At 40.8% G+C, this 20,083-nt stretch overlaps 1 pseudogene; it reads right to left on the bottom strand.

Moving 5' to 3' along the window:
• Positions 1 to 9,517: 9,517 nt before the first annotated feature.
• LOC129050378 (putative HERC2-like protein 3) overlaps positions 9,518 to 20,083 on the bottom strand; it is a 42,397-nt pseudogene continuing 31,831 nt past the window's right edge.

The raw sequence follows: 20,083 nt of genomic DNA, 5'->3' as shown, positions 1-20,083 counted from the left end.
AAGCCCCACCTTCAAAAACCCTCAATTGGCGGTTAGCATTTCAACATGTGAATTTGAGAGGGATATAAACATTTAGTCTGTAGCAGTAAATGTACAATATAAATAAACAGCTTTATTGTTGTGTTGCCTTATATTAATATATATTTCCTAGTATTAAATCTTTGTATGCCAAATCACTGGGGTGGGTGATTTCTTAGTAAGTGTGGAATTCAGTTCCTTTTTCTTTTAAGAATATTTTAACTATGTTTATAAGAGACACTGTTTAGTAATTTTATTCTTTTTATGTTCACTTCATCAAGAGTTGGTAATAGTTGTATTTGCTTTGTAAAATGAACTGAAAGGAAACCACTTTTTATAACTTTATCCGTATTTCGTAGTTTGGGGTCCATTTTACAAGGTTTTTTAAACAGATGCTTATTAAAAACACTGGTTATAGGGACTTTAATAAAAATTTTTAAAATAACGTTTTACTTTTCTTGCAAAAATTGATACATGCAACCTATTTACTATTGTTAAAATTAAGATTCATTTAAGCAGTACCTGTTTATTTTAGTGAAACGTATTTAATTTTCTAAGATAGTATTTTTTGTCTTTAAAACAATTGCTGCATGTTTTTGTTTTTTTCACTTTAAATTTTATATTTTCTGTTTTTGCTTTATCACATTTGCTGTATTTTTCTGTATTATGGGTTATTTGTTAAAGAATGAACTTGTGTATGTTTATAAATTGTTACTGTTTTTGTTTATAATTTATTGCCTTTTAATATGTAATTAGTATTCATTTTAATTTTGCTTGTATGCTTTGCTGTACCATTTTGAAATTCTTGAGTTAAATGCTTAACTATTTTTTATTTATAAAGTTTAAATATTAAATTAAATATGTCCCATGAGTTTAGTCATTTTAATATTCTCACTCATCAGACATTTTTTGGGAACACCATATGCCTTTTCATCAAGTCAGTTTCAAGAAAATGAAAATTTCTTTTTATATATGTATACTCAAAGCTTGGATAGAGAAAGTCTCCACTTCCTTAAGTTGGGGAAAAAGTGATTTCTTCCAGGCTATAGTCAAAAGAGATACAATTATAGTAACTTTTTGTGTTTGTGTGGGTTGTTTTTGTTTGTTTGTTTGTTTGAGATGGAGTTTGGATCTTGTTGCCCAGGCTGGAGTGTAGTGGCATGATCTCAGCTCACTGCAACCTCTGCCTCCTGGGTTCAAGCAATTCTCCTGCCTCAGTCTCTCCAGCAGCTGGGATCACAGGTGCCCGCCACCACACTGGGCTAATTTTTGTGTTTGTAGTAGAGACGGGGTTTTGCCATGCTGGCCAGGCTGGTCTGGAATTCCTGACCTCAGGTGATCTACCTGCCTTGACCTCCCAGAGTGCTCGGTTTACAGGCGTGAGCCACTGCAACCAGCCTATAGTAACTAACTTTTTAAAATAGGTTGTGGTGGACAAAAGTTCGCAGAAATAATAAACAGAAAAATCAATTTATTAACACTTTATATTTTATTCTCTAAACAAAATGTTTCTCATTTTTTAAATTTAAATCATGATGGCCTGTAACAGATGAAGCATCTAAAAATTGAAATAAATATATAAATTTTTAACATAAAATATTTTAACATTTTTAGCACAAAAATTTTCAAGATTTTAATTTATATCTTTTTATTACTTTCCATATACTCTCTTGATACATTACCCATTATGTTGATTATTAACATACACTCAAGTCAAGATCTTTTATTATGTGAGGTCATCAGTCAATGATAACAGATATTGATGAATTAGTCTCATCAGAAATTGAGCAACATTTTCATTCAAGACGATACATGGGCCTTGAAAACATATTCAATAATATTGAGTCTCAGTCTTCTGCTGTTTTCTGAGTGTGCATTTAGACCTTCATACATCTATCTATCTACCCACCCATTTATTAAATTTTCAGCATTTACTTTCTACTCCAAGGACCAGAACCATGTTTGTCTTGTTCACTGCTGTACTCCTATTGCAAGGACCTAGAACATAGTAGGAGCTCATTAAACTCTGAGGACTCAAAATAAGTGAATAGAAGTTGTAGCAGGAAGAATTCTAAGCCCCTATGACCTTCATTTCCTCCTGTTACTCTGCTGATACTTCACACGGCAAAGGAGTCTTGCAGATGTCACTAAGGCTAATAATCCGTCAGCCTTAAGACAGGGAGAGTATCTGGGTAAACCTAATCTAATCACACAAAAACTTAACAATCAGGGAGTTTTCTACAACTGAGAGTAGAATGGAAAGTCAGAGAGTTTCAAAGTACAAGAAGCATTTATAGCACCCTTACTGACTTTGAAGACGATTTGCGTCTTCTTTTGAGTTCAGTTTGAGATTATCTTTCTAATAATTGATTAGATTTTATTCCTGTAAAAAAAGAAATAGTTTTAAAGGAATCTATTTTTAAATACTCTGAGGAGGGTGATACTATGGGTGCTGGTTGTCCTGTTTCAACTTTGTCTTAATTTCTAATGTAATTAAACTTTGAGTAGGTAATGTGACCTGTGTGGTTTTTATTTTAAAAAATATATTGAGGTTTTATATCATCTATTTTTAAATTTTTCAATGGAAACTTGAAAAAATACTGTTTCACATATTCTTGAATATATATATTAAAAATCTTTTTTTTTCTTGAGACAGTCTTTGCTATCAGTAAAGCTATCCTCAAAAAAATGGGAATTCCCTCCTCCAATTTTCTGAAAAAGTTTGTGTAGAATTGGTATTATCTGTTAGCTACATGTCTGTTAGAAATCACCACATCTGGTCCTGGAGATTGGTTTCCATGAAATTCAATTTCTTAGACACATCGCTAAGAGTATGTCCTTTGAGGAACTTGTCCATTTCATCTAAAAAGTCAAATTTGTCAGCATTAAGTTGTTCATTATACTTATTTTCTAATATCTGTATACTCTGGGGTGACAAAAACTCCTCTATGCCTAATATTTTTATAATTTGTAATCTTTTTTTTCTTGACCAGTCTAGATAGAGATTTTAACAATTATATTGATCTTCTCAAAGAACCGGTTTTTATTTCCTTTGCTTTTTCTCTATTGTTTTTCCGTTTTCTATGTTATGGATTCTCCTCTGCTCTTTCTTACTCCCTCCGTTTCTTCTGTTTACTTTGGTTTGTATCTGTCCTTCTTATTGTTTTCTAAGATGGACACTAAGGTCATAGTTCTGAGACCATTTTTCTTTTTTAAAATAGGCATTTCATGCCATAATTTTCCTTCTAAGGTCTGCCTTTGCCGGATCCCACACATTTTGGTACACAGTTTTCTTTTTCACTCTTCAAAATTATTTGTAATTTATTTCTGATTCATTCTTTGATCCATTGTATTTGGAAATGTTTTACTTTCCACATACTGGGGATTTTCTAGGGATCTGTTATTAATTTCTAATTTAATTTCCCTGTGGACAGAGAATATATTTTACAAAATTTGAATCCTTCTGATGCGTAAGATTTGTTTTATGGTCCAAATCATGATCTATATTGGTAGGTATTCCTCATGCACTTGAAAAGAATGTAAAATCTGTCCAGTGTTCTAAAAAATGTCAATTAGGTCAAGTTAGTTGATACAGTTGTTCAAATCTTATATCAATTTTTTAAACGTAGTTGTTCTATCAATTATTGAAGGAAGGGTATTCAAATCTCTAGTTACAACTGTGGATTTGTCTATTTCTCCATGAAGTTTTATTTTAGTTTCATGTATCTGGAAGATCTATTATGAAGGGTGCAAAGGTTTAAGACATTATGTCGTCTTGATGAACTATCACCTGCATTGTCTGGATACTATTCTTTTAGTCCCTGTCAGTATTGTTTGCTATGAATTCTACTTTGTATGACATTAACACAGGCATTCCAGCTTTCTTTTGATGCACATTAGCATGGTATGTACCTCCTTGTCCTTTTGCTTTTAGCCTATTTATTTGTTTGTATTTAAAGTAGGACCCCTGAAGGCAGCGTATGGTTTGATCTTGCTCTCATATCCATTCTAACAACTTCTGACTTTTAACTGGGCTGTTTGAATCATTTATGTTTGATGTGATTATTAACATATTTGGCAGCTGGGGTGCGGTGGCTCACACCTATAATTACAGTGCTTTGGAAGACTGAGATAGGAGGACTGCTTGAGGCCAGGAGTTTGAGACTAGCCTGGGCAACACAGCAAGCCCCAACCTCTACAAAAAATAAAAATAAATTAGCTGGGTGTGGTAGCACGAACCTGTAGTTCTAGCTATTCAAGAGGTGGAGATAGGAGGATTGCTTGAGCCCAGGAATTCAAGGCTGCAGCATAACCTAAGGTCGGGAGTTTTTGAGCAGCCTGACCAACAGGGAGAAACCCTGTCTGTACCAAAAAAAAAAAAAAAAAAAAAATTACAAAATTAGCCGGGCATGGTGGCTCATGCCTGCAATCTCAGCCACTTCCTAGGCTGAGGCAGGAGAACCACCCAAATCCTGGAGATGGAGGCCGTGGGGAGCCGAGACCGCGCCACTGCCCTCCAGCCTGGGCAACAAGAGTGAAACTCCGCCTCCAAAAAAAAAAAAAAGTGACCGGGTTTCATGATGTTGCCCAGGCCAGTCTGGAACTCCTAGGCTCATGAGATCCCCACGCTCAGCCATCCAAAGTCCTGGGATCACAAGCGTGAGCCACCACTCCAGGTCGATCTATTCCTTTCTGATTAATAAAGTGGGCTGGTCGCGGTGGCTCACACCTGCAATCCCAGCACTTCGGGAGGCTGAGGCGGGCGGATCACCTGAGGTCGAGAGTTTCAGACCAGCCTAACCAACAGGGAGAAACCCCATCTGTACCAAAAACAAAACAAAACAAAACAAATACAAAATTAGTCAGGCATGGTGGATCATGCCTGTAATCCCAGCCATTCGGGAGGCTGAGGCAGGAGAACCACCCAAACCTGGAGGCGGAGGCTGTGGGGAGCCGAGACCAGTCACTGCCCTCCAGCCTGGGCAACAAGAGCGAAACTCCGCCTCCAAAAAAAAAAAAAGAAAGAAAAAGAAAAAAAAAAAAAACCGGGTTCCACCATGTTGCCCGAGCCGGTCTGGAACTCCTAGACTCAAGCAATCTGCCACACTGAGCCGTCCAAAGTTCTGGGATCACAAGCGTAAGCCACCACACCAGGCCGATCTATTCCTTTCTGATTAATAAATTGGGCCGGGCGCGGTGGCTCACGCCTGCAATCCCAGCACCCTGGGAGGCCGAGGCGGGCGGATCACCTGAGGTCGGGAGTTTGAGACCAGCCCGACAAACATGGAGAAACCCCGTCTACACCAAAACAGTAACAACAAAAAAAAAACAAAAATACAAAATGAGCTGGGCATGGTGGCTCATGCCTGTAATCCCAGCCACTCGGGAGGCTGAGGTAGGAGAACCACCCAAACCCGGAGGTGGAGGCCACAGGGAGCCGAGACCGCGCCATTGCACTCCAGCCAGGCAACAAGGGCGAAACTCCGCCTCAAAAAAAAAAAAAAAAAAAAAAGACCGGGTTTCACCATGTTGCCCCGGCCAGCCTGGAACTCCTAGGCTCAAGCGATTCCCCGCGCTGGGCCGTCCAAAGTCCTGGGATCACAAGCGTGAGCCACCACGCGAGGCCGATCTATTCCTTTCTGATTGATAAATTGGTCCTCGCGAGCTGGCTCATCCATGAAATCCCAGCACCCCCAGAGGCCTAGGCGGGCAGATAACCCGAGGTCAGGAGTTTGAGACCAGCCTGACGAAAATGGAGAAACCCCATCTCCACCGAAAAAAAAAAAAAATACAAAATGAGCCGGGCACGGTGGCTCATGCCTGTAATCCCAGCCACTCGGGAGGCTGAGGCAGGAGAACCATCCAAACGCGGGAGGCGGAGGCCTCGGGGAGCCGAGACCTCGCCACTACACTCCAGCCTGGGCAACAAGAGCGAATCTCCGTCTCAAGAACAAAAAAAAAAAGTGGCCGGGTTTCACCATGTTGCCCAGGCCGGCCTGGAACTCCTAGGCTCAAGCGATCTGTTGCGCTTGGCCGTCCAAATTCTTGGGCTCACAAGCGTGAGCCACCACGCCAGGCCCATCTATTCCTTTCTGATTAATAAATTGGGCCTGGTGCGGTGGCTCACGCCTGCAATCCCAGCACCCCGGGAGGCCAAGGCGGACAGATAAACTGAGGTCCGGGGCTTGAGACCAGCCTAACCAACAGGGAGAAACCCCGTCTGTACCCTCCCCCCCAAAAAAATATTCAAAATGAGCCGGGCTTGGTGGCTTAGGCCTGCAATCCTAGCCACTCTGGAGGCTGAGGCAGAACCACCCAAACCCGGAGGCGGAGGCCGCGGGGAGCCGAGGCTGCGCCACCGCACTCCAGCCCGGCAACAAGAGCGAAACTCCGCCTCAAAAAAAAAAAAAAAGAAAAAGAAAAAAATTGACCGGGTTTCACCATGTTGCCCAGGCTGGTCTGGAACTCCTAGCTCCAGCGATCTGCCGCGCTTGGCCATCCAAATTCCTGGAATAAGAAGCGTGAGCCACCATGCCAGGACTATCTATCTATTCCTTTCTGATTAATAAAGTGGGCCGGGCGCGGTGGCTCACGCCTGCAATCTGAGCACCCCGGGAGGCCGAGATGGGCGGATAACCTGAGGTCGGGAGTTTGAGACCGGCCTAACCAACAGGAAGAAACCCCATCTGTAACCGACCCCCCCAAAAAAAATTAAAAATTAGCCGGGCATGGTGGCCCATGCCTGCAATCCCAGCCACTCAGGAGCCTGAGGCTGGAGAACCACCCAAACCCGGAGGCGGACACTGGGGGAGCCCAGACCAGGCCGCTGCACTTCAGCCTGGCAACAAGAGCAAAACTCCGCCTCAAAAAAAAAAAAAAAAAAAAGAGACCGGGTTTCACCATGTTGCCCAGGCCCGTCTGCAACTCCTAGGCTCAAGCGATCCGCCGCGCTTGGCCGTCCCAAGTCCTGGGATCACAAGCGTGAGCCACCACGCCAGGCCGATCTATTCTTTTCTGATTAATAAATTGGGCTTTGCGCGCTGGCTCACGCCTGCAATCCCAGCAGCCCCGGAAGCCAAGGTGGGCGGATAACCTGAGGTCGGGAGTTTGAGACCAGCCTGACCAACAGGGAGAAACCCCCTCGCCCCCCACAAAAAAAATTACAAAATTAGCCGAGCATTGTGACTCATGCCTGCAATCTCAGCCACCTGGTAGGCTGAGGCAGGAGAACCACCCAAACCCAGGAGGCGGAGGCCTCGGGGAGCTGAGACCTCATCACTGCACTCCAGCCTGGGCAGCAAGAGCGAAATTCTGCCTCAAGAAAAAAAAAAAAAAAAAAAAAAGACACTGGGTTTTACCATTTTGCCCAGGCCGGTCTGGAACTCCTAGGGCTCAAGCAATCCGCTGGGCTAGGCCATCCAAAGTCCTGTGATCACAAGCGTCAGCCACCACGCCAGGACAATCTATTCCTTTCTGATTAATAAATCAGGCCTGGCATGGTGGCTCACACCTGCAATCCCAGCACCCGGGGATGCCGAGGTGGGCAGATTACCTGAGGCCGGGAGTTTGAGACCAGCTCGACAAACATGGAGAAACCCCGTCTGCACAAAAAAAAAAAAAATTACAAAATGAGCCGGGCATGGTGGCTCATGCCTGCAATCCCAGCCACTTGGGAAGCTGAGGCAGGAGAAACACCCAAACCTGGGAGGTGGAGGCCATGGCGAGCCGAGACCATGCCACTGCACTCCAGCCTGGGCAACAAGAGCGAAACTCCGTCTCAAAAAAAAAAAAAAAGAGAGACCAGGTTTCACCATGTTGCCCATGTTTGGTCTGGAACTTCTAGGCTCAAGCGACTCTCCACGCTCGGCCGTCCAAAGTCCTGGGATCAAAAGTGGAGCCACCACGCCAGGCCGATCACGCCTGTAATCCCAGCACTTTGGGAGGCTGAGGTGGGTGGCTCACCTGAGGTCAGGAGTTGGAGACAAGCCTGGCCAATATGATGAAACACCATCTCTAATAAAAATACAGAAAAATTGGCCAGGTGTGGCGGTGGACACCTGTAATCCCAGCTACCCAGGAGGCTGAGGCAGGAGAATTGCTTGAACCTGGGAGGCAGAGGTTGCAGTGAGCCAAGACAGTGCCACTGCACTCCAGCCTGGGTGACAGAGTGAGACTCCATCTCAAAACAAAAAAATAAATAAAATAAATTGGGCCATGCATGCTGGCTCATGCCCGCAATTCCAGCACCTCCAGAGATCAAGGCAGGTGGATAACCTGAGTTCGGGAGTTTGAGACCAGCCTGAACAACAGGGAGAAAGCCCTTCTGTACCAAAAAAAAAAATCAGCTGGGCATGGTGGCTCATGCCTGCAATCCCAGCCACTCAGGAGGCTGAGGCAGGAAAACCACCCAAACCCAGGAGACAGGTTGTGGGGAGTCCAGACCGCACCACTGCACTCCAGCCTGGGCAACAAGAGCGAAACTCTGTCTCGAAAAAAAAACTGGGTTTCACCATGTTGCCCAGGCCGGTCTAGAACTCCTAGGCTCAAGTGATCCGCCATGCTCAGCGGTACAAAGTCCTGGATCACAAGTGTGAGCCACCACACTAGGCCAATCTGTTCCTTTCTGATTAATAAATTAGGCTGGGCACAGTGGCTCACGCCTGCAATCCTGTAGTGGGATTTTTAAGGAATTAGAGAGACTGATGGGGTTTAGGAGGTTATTAATTATTTAGGTGCATCGGCCCAGTCGGATTAACATTTAAAGCACTGAGTTCTGAACAAAGAGTTATCTTTTAAGCCTTTTGTGGGGAGGGGGTAGATCTGTGCAGGGGGAAGCATATTATAGAAGCGAGAAACAAAGATAGTTGTTTAACTGAATCATGCATTATATTATTTTTTCCTTTTTTAGGAAAAATATGTTTTGTGACTTGAGTTTATTTGTTTAGTGACCCTGCAGTTGCACAGCTAGGGAATTAGAGTTTTTATAATGCCTGGGAAGGGAGGAGAGATAAGGCTCACTAGCCATAGAAAAACAGGTCGTTTTTTTAAAGGACTCCAGCTCTTTCCCTTTCTAAGGAGGAATTGGGTTTTTTTTTTTTTTTTTTTTTACATATAACTGAGTTTTTGCTTACACATTTTTAAATTTATTTTAATTCTTGTTCCCATCCTAGCACCCTGAGAGGCCGAGGTGTGTGGATAACCTGAGGTCGAGAGTTTGAGACCAGCCCGATGAACATGGAGAAACCCCATCTCCACCAAAAAAAAAAAAAAAATATATATATATATGTATATATACATATACACATATATACATACACACACACAATTAGCCAGGCATGGTTGCTCACGCCTGCAATCCCAGCCACTTGGGAGGCTGAGGCAGGAATATTTTCTCCTTCCCTTAGACAAAAGACAGCATACACCATTGTGCACTTTATTTATTTTTTGACCTGGGGTGGGGTCTCACTCTGTCACTGAGACTGGAGTACAGCGGTGTGATCTTGGCTCACTGAAACCTCTGCCTCGTAGACTCAAGCTGTCTTCCCACCTCAGCCTCCAGGGTAGCTGGAACCACAGGTGTGTGCCACCACACCCAGCTATTTTTTTTGTATTTTTGGTAGTGACTGGGTTTTGCCATGCTGCCCAGGCTGAGCTCTTGGGCTCAGGCAATCCACCTGCCTCAGCCTCCCAAAGTGTTTTCAAAGTGTTGGGAATTACAGGTGTGAGCCACTGCACCGGCCCATTTTGCACCTTTTTAAACTTATCTCAGAGATCACTTCGTATCTGTTTATAGAAATATTCTTCATCTTTTTTTAAATTAGTACTTTGTAGTGTGGATGTACCACTTTTTTTTTTTTTTTTAGACGGAATCTTGCTCTGTCTCCCAGGCTGGAGTGCAGTGGCGCGATCTCGGCTCACTGCAAGCTCCACCCCCAGGTTCACACCATTCTCCTGCCTCAGCCTCCTGAGTAGCTGGGACTACAGGCGCCCGCCACCACGCCCAGCTAATTTTTTGTATTTTTAGTAGAGACGGGGTTTCACCATGTTAGCCAGGATGGTCTCCATCTCCTGACCTCGTGATCCGCCTGCCTCGGCCTCCCAAAGTGCTGGGATTACAGGCGTGAGCCACCACGCCCAGCCATACCACATTTTTACTCAGCTAGTTTTTAACTGACATTTGAGTGTTAGGCCTTCTTTTCTGACATTATTAGACTAAAATATGAAAAGGAAATCTTGCAAAAAATTTAAAAGAAAATCTACCTAACTGTCTTTGTGATCTTGTTGTAGGGAAACTTTTCTTAATGATTAGTATCCAGGATATGAAAAATAGCCTAGTAATGAAAAGGAAAACTTAAGACAAAATGGGCATAGGATGTGAAGAGTTACTTTACAGAGGAAGAAATTGGAACGGTCAGTAAACATGGGAAAAGATAATTGAATAGAAACTAGTGGATAAATGAAAGTTAAAATGAATGTTCTATCATCTTCAGATTGGTGAAAATGTAAGTCTGACAGAATTGCTGGCAGAGATATGGGCCAGTGGAAACTCAGCTAGGTAAAGTGGAGTGCAATTTTATACTCTCTATTGAAGTTGAAGACGCACATACCTCAGCCAAAAAATACATGTGTACAAAGAAATTTGGAAAAACTTTATCACAGTTATCACACATATGCAGTAACATAAGACGATGCAGAATGTAAGTTAACCAACAAGAGATTGGATAATTAAACTCACATCCATGTGGTGGAATATTATACAGCAATTAAAAATGAACATACTAGATTGAAAAGAATTAACATAGGTAAATCTCATAAAGAAAACTGAAAAAAAGCTGCAGAAGGATATGCACAATATAGTAACATACGTGAGTAGTTCATTTCCATATTTATGTTGTTTCAATGTTTTTTTAAAAAAAAGAGTTATCAGCTGGGTGCAATGGCTCACGCCTGTAATCCTAGCACTTTGGGAGGCTGAGGTGGGTGGATCACCTGAGGTCAGGAGTTTGAGACCAACCTGGCCAACATGGTGAAACCTCACTTCTACTAAAAATACAAAAATTAGCTGGGTGTGGTGGTGCACACCTGTAATCCCAGCTACTTGGTAGACTGAGGCAGGATAATCACTTGAACCTGGGAGGCGGAGGTTGCAGTGAGCTCAGATTGCACCACTACACTCCAGCCTGGGTGACAGAGCAAGACTCCATCACCAAAAAAAAAAGAGTTGTCACCATATATGTATTGTTTTCTTATATTCATTAGCATGTGGATATAGATATTATTAATACTGTAAATTATTTTGTTTAGTGGTCTAAAGATACACTTCTTGTCTGGATAAGTAAAATACAATTGTTTAAAAATATAAATCTTTATATTTCTTATGGATACATGATTATGTAGTAAAAAATATCTGTGGTGGTAACCCACCAGAGCCAGAGCATGATTGCTTCTGAGGCTAGAGGGAGGGCCGTGGGATTGGAGAGAGCTAGAACAGAGGCTTCAGCTGTGTCTAATTCATTGTTTCTTAAAAAGAATTTGGGCTTACAAGTTCAAATATTAAGATTTGATAACGTGAAATGGATTTTAAAAAATCACCCTACTTTATCTTTGAAATGTTCCATAATTTAAATAAAAGGATTGATATTATATATGTACTTGAGTTGCTATAATGTTTTACATTTTTCTTTGCTTCACTCTGAATTTTTCAATGATCTCTGGGGAAGCTTCAGTCATTTTCTCTCTGAGGGATTTGTGTGTGGTGGTGATAGTGATGGTATTAGGTATTATAGTCTTCCTACCACATGAGCAGATTTTACTCACACGCAGTGTGATTGGAAAGGAAAAGCACTGTAACATCTTACAGATATTCATGATTTTTTGTTGTTGGAAGTGAGGGACAGTTCTTATTTCAAACCTTATGTGCTTTTTTGGTGTTTACTTATAGTATTAGTAATGATAGAATGTACAAATCATTAATTTACATTTACTGAGTTTTGCCATCATTTGTAATTCTAAGGTTCCTTTTGTTGTTTAGAAATGTGTTTGAATATAAAAACGCTGCGACAATGCATTCTTTCTTATTTCATCCTATTTCTCCTGAAAGTTTACATTTTTTTTTTGGCAGTCTGATTATGATGTACCTTGGTGTGATTTTACTTTGCTTCTTCTGCATAAGGCTCACTGAGCTTCTTAGACCTGGAATTACCAGTTTTCATGAATTTGAGGCGGCAGTGAGTCATGATCATGCCACTGCACTCCAGCCAGGGTGACAAAAGAAGACCCCAGCTCTAAAAAATGTGTGTGTGTGTCTGTGTGTGTGTGTGTTAGGTTTAAATCTGTATCTTGCTATTTATTTGTTCTTTGTTGTCATTTTCCTCTTGCTTTCTTCTGGATGAACTGATTATGTTTTATGACTTCACTTCAACTTTTGTTGGTTCATCAGATAAAACTCTTGGGTTATTTTAGTGATTGTTTTGGGGGTGTGTAGATGACATCTCTAACTTATCACAGTCTATTCTGAAGTCATATGCTACACCTGTATAAGAACTTCACAAGTCTACTTCCACTTCCTCCCCCAGTCTTTGTGTTACAATTAACTTCTGTGTAGGTTTTAAACACCTTAATTTATTTGTATTATGTCCTTGAAATATTCAATTATCTCTTTCAAAGATCTAGGAAAAACGTCACGACATTAATGTTTCTTCATGCCTTTGATAGACTGATGATTCCATCTGGTATAATTTTCCTTCTATTTAAAGATATTCTTTTAAGGTTTTGGTTGTGCAGGTCCGTGGTAATGAGTTCTTTCAGTTTTTGTTTATCTAAACAACTCTATTTCAATTTCATTCTTGAAAAAATATTTCTGCTGGGTAAAAAAAAAATATGTCGACAATAATTTTTCCTTATAGAAAATCCACTGTCTTCTAGCTTGCATTGATTCCTAAAAGACATCTGTATCTATGCTTATCTTTCTTCCTGTATGGAACATGTTTAGTACCCCCACCCCTGCCCTCGCCCCCACCCTCGCCCTCGCCCCTGCCCCCGCCCCCGCCCTCGCCCTCGCCCTCACCCCATCTGCTTTTAAAATATTTTTCTCTTTATCTCTGGTCTTGATCCATTCACCTTAGTATAGTTTTCTTCATGTTTCTTTTGCTTAGGGTTTTTTAAACATCTTGAATCGTGGATTTATTGTTTTCAACAAATTTGGAAATTTTTTAGCCATTATTTCTTCAAAACCCCCCACGTTCCCCTCCTTTGGTGGCTCCGATTATGCATATATTAGGACATCTGAGGTTGTCCTACAGCTCACCTCTCTGATGTTCTGTTCATTTGTACAGTCTTCTTTCTGTTTCATTCTGGATAGTTTCTTTCATTATGTCTTCAAGTTCACTGATCTTTTTTTCCTGCAATGTCTAATCTGCCATTAATCCCATCCAATGTATTTTTCATCTTTAGAACTTTGATTTGGGCATTTAAATATCTTCTAGGCTTTACCTAACACATTCAAATTCTCTTCTAGCTTCTTGAAGATACGGCATATGGTTAAAATAACTATTTTAATAAAGTTCTTGTCTAGTAATTCTACCACTGATACCATTTCTGAGTCAGTTGCAACTGAAGATTTTTCTCCTCGTGTAAGTTGTATTTTCCTGCTCCCCCCTTGCAAGCTTGGTAATTTTTTATTGGATGCAGGAAATTGTGGAATTTACCTTATTGGGTGGTTCATGTTTGTATTCATAAAAATATCCTTCTACACACTGCTTTGAATGTGTCCCAGAGATTCTGGTATGTTGTGTCTTTGTTCTCATTGGTTTCAAAGAACATCATTATTTCCGCCTTCATTTCGTTATGTACCCAGTAGTCATTCAGGAGTAGGTTGTTCGGTTTCCATGTAGTTGAGCAGTTTTGAGTGAGTTTCTTAATCCTGAGTTCTAGTTCGATTGCACTGTGGTCTGAGAGACAGTTGGTTATAATTTCTGTTCTTTTACATTTGCTGAGGAGTGCTTTACTTCCAACTGTGTGGTCAATTTTGGAATAGGTGTGGTGTGGTGCTGAAAAGAATGTATATTCTGTTGATTTGGGGTGGAGAGTTCTGTAGATGTCTATTAGGTCCGCTTGGTGCAGAGCTGAGTTCAGTTCCTGGATATCCTTGTTAACTTTGTCTTGTTAATCTGTCTAATGTTGACAGTGGGGTGTTAAAGTCTCCCATTATTATTGTGTGGGAGTCTAAGTCTCTTTGTACGTCTCTAAGGACTTGCTTTATGCATCTGGGTGCTCCTGTATTGGGTGCATATATATTTAGGATAGATAGCTCTTCTTGTTGAATTGATCCCTTTACCATTATGTAATGGCCTTCTTTGTCTCTTTTGATCTTTGTTGGTTTAAAGTCTGTTTTATCAGAGACTAGGATTGCAACCCCTGCCTTTTTTTGTTTTCCATTTGCTTGGTAGATCTTCCTCAATCCCTTTATTTTGAGCCTATATGTGTCTCTGCACGTGAGCTCGGTTTCCTGAATACAGCACACTGATGGGTCTTGTGTCTTTATCCAGTTTGCCAGTCTGTGTCTTTTAATTGGAGCATTTAGCCCATTTACATTTATGGTTAATATTGTTATGTGTGAATTTGATCCTGTCATTATGATGTTAGCTGGTTATTTTGCTCGTTAGTTGATGTAGTTTCTTCCTAGCCTCGATGGTCTTTACAATTTGGCATGTTTTTGCAGTGGCTGGTACCGACTGTTCCTTTCCATGTTTAGTGCTTCCTTCAGGAGCTCTTTTAGGGCAGGCCTGGTGGTGACAAAATCTCTCAGCATTTGCTTGTCTGTAAAGTGTTTTATTTCTCCTTCACTTATGAAGCTTAGTTTGGCTGGATATGAAATTCTGGGTTGAAAATTCTTTTCTTTAAGATTGTTGAATATTGGCCCCCACCCTCTTCTGGCTTGTAGAGTTTCTGCCAAGAGATCCACTGTTAGTCTGATGGGCTTCCCTTTGTGGGTAAGCTGACATTTGTCTCTGGCTGCCCTTAACATTTTTTCCTTCATTTCAACTTTGGTGAATCTGACAATTATGTGTCTTGGAGTTGCTCTTCTCGAGGAGTATCTTTGTGGCATTCTCTGTATTTCCTGAATCTGAATGTTGGCCTGCCTTGCTAGATTGGGGAAGTTCTCCTGGATAATATCCTGCAGAGTGTTTTCCAACTTGGTTCCATTCTCCCCATCACTTTCAGGTACACCAATCAGACATAGATTTGGTCTTTTCACATAGTCCCATATTTCTTTGTTCATTTCTTTTTATTCTTTTTTCTCTAAACTTCTCTTCTTGCTTCATTTCATTCATTTGATCTTCCATCACTGATACCCTTTCTTCCAGTTGATCGAATCGGCTACTGAGGCTTGTGCATTCATCACGTAGTTCTCGTGCCATGGTTTTCAGCTCCATCAGGTCCTTTAAGGACTTATCTGCATTGGTTATTCTAGTTAGCCATTCATCTAATTTTTTTTTGAGGTTTTTAACTTCTTTGCTGTGGGTTCAACTTCCTCCTTTAGCTCAGAGTAGTTTGATCATCTGAACCCTGCTTCTCTCAACTCATCAAAATCATTCTCTGTCCAGCTTTGTTCTATTGCTGGTGAGGAGCTGCGTCCCTTTGGAGGAGGAGAGGCACTCTGATTTTAGAGTTTCCAGGTTTTCTGCTCTGCTTTTCCCCCATATTTGTGGTTTTATCTACCTTTGGTCTTTGATGATGGTGACGTCCAGATGGGGTTTTGGTGTGGATGTCCATTCTGCACATTCAAAGCAGTGTGTAGAGGGAAGTTTATAGCACTAAATGCCCACAAGAGAAAGCAGGAAAGATCTAAAATTGACACCCTAACATCACAATTAAAAGAACTAGAGAAGCAAGAGCAAACACATTCAAAAGCTAGCAGAAGGCAAGAAATAACTAAGATCAGAGCAGAACTGAAGGAAATACAGACACAAAAAATCCTTCAAAAAATCAGTGAAGCCAGGAGCTGGTTTTTTAAAAATATCAACAAAATTCATAGACCACTAGCAAGACTAATAAAGAAGAAAAGAGAGAAGAGTCAAATAGATGCAATAGAAAATGATAAAGGGAATATCACCACCGATCCCACAGAAATACAAACTACCATCAGAGAATACTATAAACACCTCTATGCAAATAAACTAGAAAATCTAGAAGAAATGGATAAATTCCTGGACATATACACCCTTCCAAGACTAAACCAGGAAGAAGTTGAATCTCTGAATAGACCAATAACAGGCTCTGAAGTTGAGGCAATAATTAATAGCTTACCAACCAAAAAAAGTCCAGGACCAGATGGATTCACAGCCAAATTCTACCAGAGGTACAAAGAGGAGCTGGGACCATTCCTTCTGAAACTATTCCAATCAATAGAAAAAGAGGGAATCCTCCCTAACTCATTTTATGAGGCCAGCATCATCCTCATACCAAAGCCTGGCAGAGACACAACAAAAAAAGATAATTTTAGACCAATATCCCTGATGAACATTGATGCAAAAATCCTCAATAAAATACTGGCAAACCAAATCCAGCAACACATCAAAAAGCTTATCCACCATGATCAAGTGGGCTTCATCCCAGGGATGCAAGGCTGGTTCAACATATGCAAATCAATAAACGTAATCCAGCATATAAACAGAACCAAAGACAAAAACCACATGATTGTCTCAATAGATGCAGGAAAGGCCTACTGACAAAACTCAATAACCCTTCATGCTAAAAACTCTCAATAAATTAGGTATTGATGGGACGTATCTCAAAATAATAGCTATCTATGACAAACCCACAGCCAATATCATACTGAATGGGCAAAAACTGGGAGCATTCCCTTGGAAAATTGGCACAAGACAGGGATGCCCTCTCTCACCACTCCTATTCAACATAGTGTTGGAAGTTCTGGCCAGGGCAATCAGGCAGGAGAAGGAAATAAAGGGTATTCAATTAGGAAAAGAGGAAGTCAAATTGTCCCTGTTTGCAGATGACATGACTGTATATCTAGAAAACCCCATTGTCTCAGCCCAGAATCTCCTTAAGCTGATAGGCAACTTCAGCAAAGTCTCAGGATACAAAATCAATGTGCAAAAGTCACAAGCATTCTTATACACCAATAACAGACAAAACAGACAAACAGAGAGCCAAATCATGAGTGAACTCCCATTCACAGTTGCTTCAAAGAGAATAAAATACCTAGGAATCCAACTTACAAGGGATGTGAAGGACCTCTTCAAGGAGAACTACAAACCATTGCTCAATGAAATAAAAGGTACAAATAAATGGAAGAACATTCCTTGCTCACAGGTAGGAAGAATCAATATCGTGAAAATGGCCACACTGCCCAAGGTAATTTATAGATTCAATGCCATCCCCATCAAGCTACCAATGACTTTCTTCACAGAATTGGAAAAAACTACTTTCAAGTTCATATGGAACCAAAAAAGAGCCTGCATTGCCAAGTCAATCCTAAGCCAAAAAGAATCAAGCTGGAGGCATCACGCTACCTGACTTCAAACTATACTACAAGACTACAGTAACCAAAACAGCATGGTACTGATACCAAAACAGAGGTATAGACCAAGGGAACAGAACAGAGCCCTCAGAAATAATGCCACATATCTACAACTATCTGATCTTTGAGAAACCTGACAAAAACAAGAAATGGGGAAATGATTCCCTATTTAATAAATGGTGCTGGGAAAACTGGCTAACCATATGTAGAAAGCTGAAACTGGATCCCTTCCTTACACCTTATACAAAAATTAATTCAAGATTAATTAAAGACTTAAATGTTAGACCTAAAACCATAAAAACCCTAGAATAAAACCTAGGCAATACCATTCAGGACATAGGCATGGGCAAGGACTTCATGTCTAAAACACCAAAAGCAATGGCAACAAAAGCCAAAATTGACAAATGGGATCTAATTAAACTAAAGAGCTTCTGCACAGCAAAAGAAACTACCATCAGAGTGAACAGGCAACCTACAGAATGGGAGAAAATTTTTGCAATCTACTCATCTGACAAAGGGCTAATACCCAGAATCTACAATGAACTCAAACAAATTTACAAGAAAAAAACAAACAACCCCATCAACAAGTGGGCAAAGGATATGAACAGACACTTCTTAAAAGAAGACATTTATGCAGCCAAAAGACACATGAAAAAATGCTCATCATCACTGGTCATCAGAGAAATGCAAATCAAAACCACAATGAGATACCATCTCACACCAGTTAGAATGGCAATCATTAAAAAGTCAGGAAACAACAGGTGCTAGAAAGGATGTAGAGAAATAGGAACACTTTTACACTGTTGGTGGGACTGTAAACTAGTTCAACCACTGTGGAAGTCAGTATGGCGACTCCTCAGGGATCTAGAGCTAGAAATACCATTTGTCCCAGCCATCCCATTACTAGGTATATACCCAAAGGATTACAAAACATGCTGCTATAAAGACACATGCACACGTATGTTTATTGCGGCACTATTCACAATAGCAAAGACTTGGAACCAACCCAAATGTCCAACAATGATAGACTGGATTAAGAAAATGTGGCACATATACACCATGGAATACTATGCAGCCATAAAAAATGATGAGTTCATGTCCTTTGTAGGGACATAGATGAAGCTGGAAACAATCATTCTCAGCAAACTATTGCAAGGACAAAAAACCAAACACCGCATGTTCTCACTCACAGGTGGGAATTGAACAATGAGAACACATGGACACAGGAAGGGGAACATCACACACCGGGGACTGTTGTGGGGTTGGGGGAGGGGGGAGGGATAGCATTAGGAGATATACCTAACATTAAATGACGAGCTAATGGGTGTAGCACACCAACATGGCACATGTATACATATGTAACAAACCCGCATGTTGTGCACATGTACCCTAAAACAAAGTATAATAAAAGAAATACAAAAATTAAAATATATATATATATATATTCTTGAGCTTTGATCTCTGTGATAAGTTACTTATAAGTAGTTTAATCCTTTCGGGTCTTGCTTTTAAGCTTTGTTGCTGGGATGAAAGCAACAATTCGTCTGTCGCTAATTTTTCACCAATACTGGGTAACATCATTCTTAGTACTTTAATCATTGCCCTGTAAATTGAGGTTTTGGGAGCAGGCTCCATCTCCCTGCTGTGTGAGCTCTCGGGACTATTCCTTGTCATCCCTTTGGGTGGTCTGTTCCTCAACCTCACAGCTGTGAGTGCCATATTAGGCTCTGCAGGTCTCCGCAGTCCTCTCTGTGCAGCTCTCTCTGCTCTGGTACTCTGTAGACTCTGTATGTCTTGGCCTCCCTGGACTTCCAGTTCTGTCTCCTCTATAGTAAGGGAGTCTGCCAGGATCTGCCTGGTGTTCTCCTTCCTGTGTCACAGTCTGGAAACTTTCTACAGGAAATCCATTGCGCAATTTTTAGAACTTGCCTTGTTTTTTTTTTATTTTTCATTTAAAAATTTTTTAATTTTTAATTTTTGTGGGTACTTAGTAGATGTACATATTTATAGAGTATATGAAACATTTTGATTCAGGCATACAATGTGTAGTAATCATATCTGGGTAAATGGGTTATCCATCACCTCAAGCATTTATCCTTTCCTGTGTTACAAACAATCCAATTATAATTTAGTTACTTTAAAATGTACAATAAGTTATTGTTGGCTATAGTCACCTGTTGTGGTATCATACTTGATCTTATTCCTTCTATCTAACTATATTTTTGTACCATTAACCATCATCCCTTCGAACTCTCCTTGTTTCCCATGACTCACGGAACACTGTATTTTGTTGCCTGATATTCAGTGGCTTTGGGACCATTTCATTTCATCATTTCATTTCATTATTCATTTCATTTCATTTCCATTTCATTTCATTATTTCATTTCATTTCTTTCGACAGGATCTCACTCTGTCACCCAGCCTGGAGTGCAGTGGCACAATCTCACTTCACATTTCATCATTTCATTTCTTCATTCATTTCATTTATTTCATTTCATTTCATATGACAGGATCTCACTCTGT

Source organism: Pongo abelii, chromosome 16 (assembly GCF_028885655.2).
Source record: "Pongo abelii isolate AG06213 chromosome 16, NHGRI_mPonAbe1-v2.0_pri, whole genome shotgun sequence".
NCBI lineage: Eukaryota > Metazoa > Chordata > Mammalia > Primates > Hominidae > Pongo > Pongo abelii.
The sequence above is the reverse complement of the archived record's forward strand: the minus strand, read 5'-3'. Positions and strand labels throughout refer to the sequence as shown.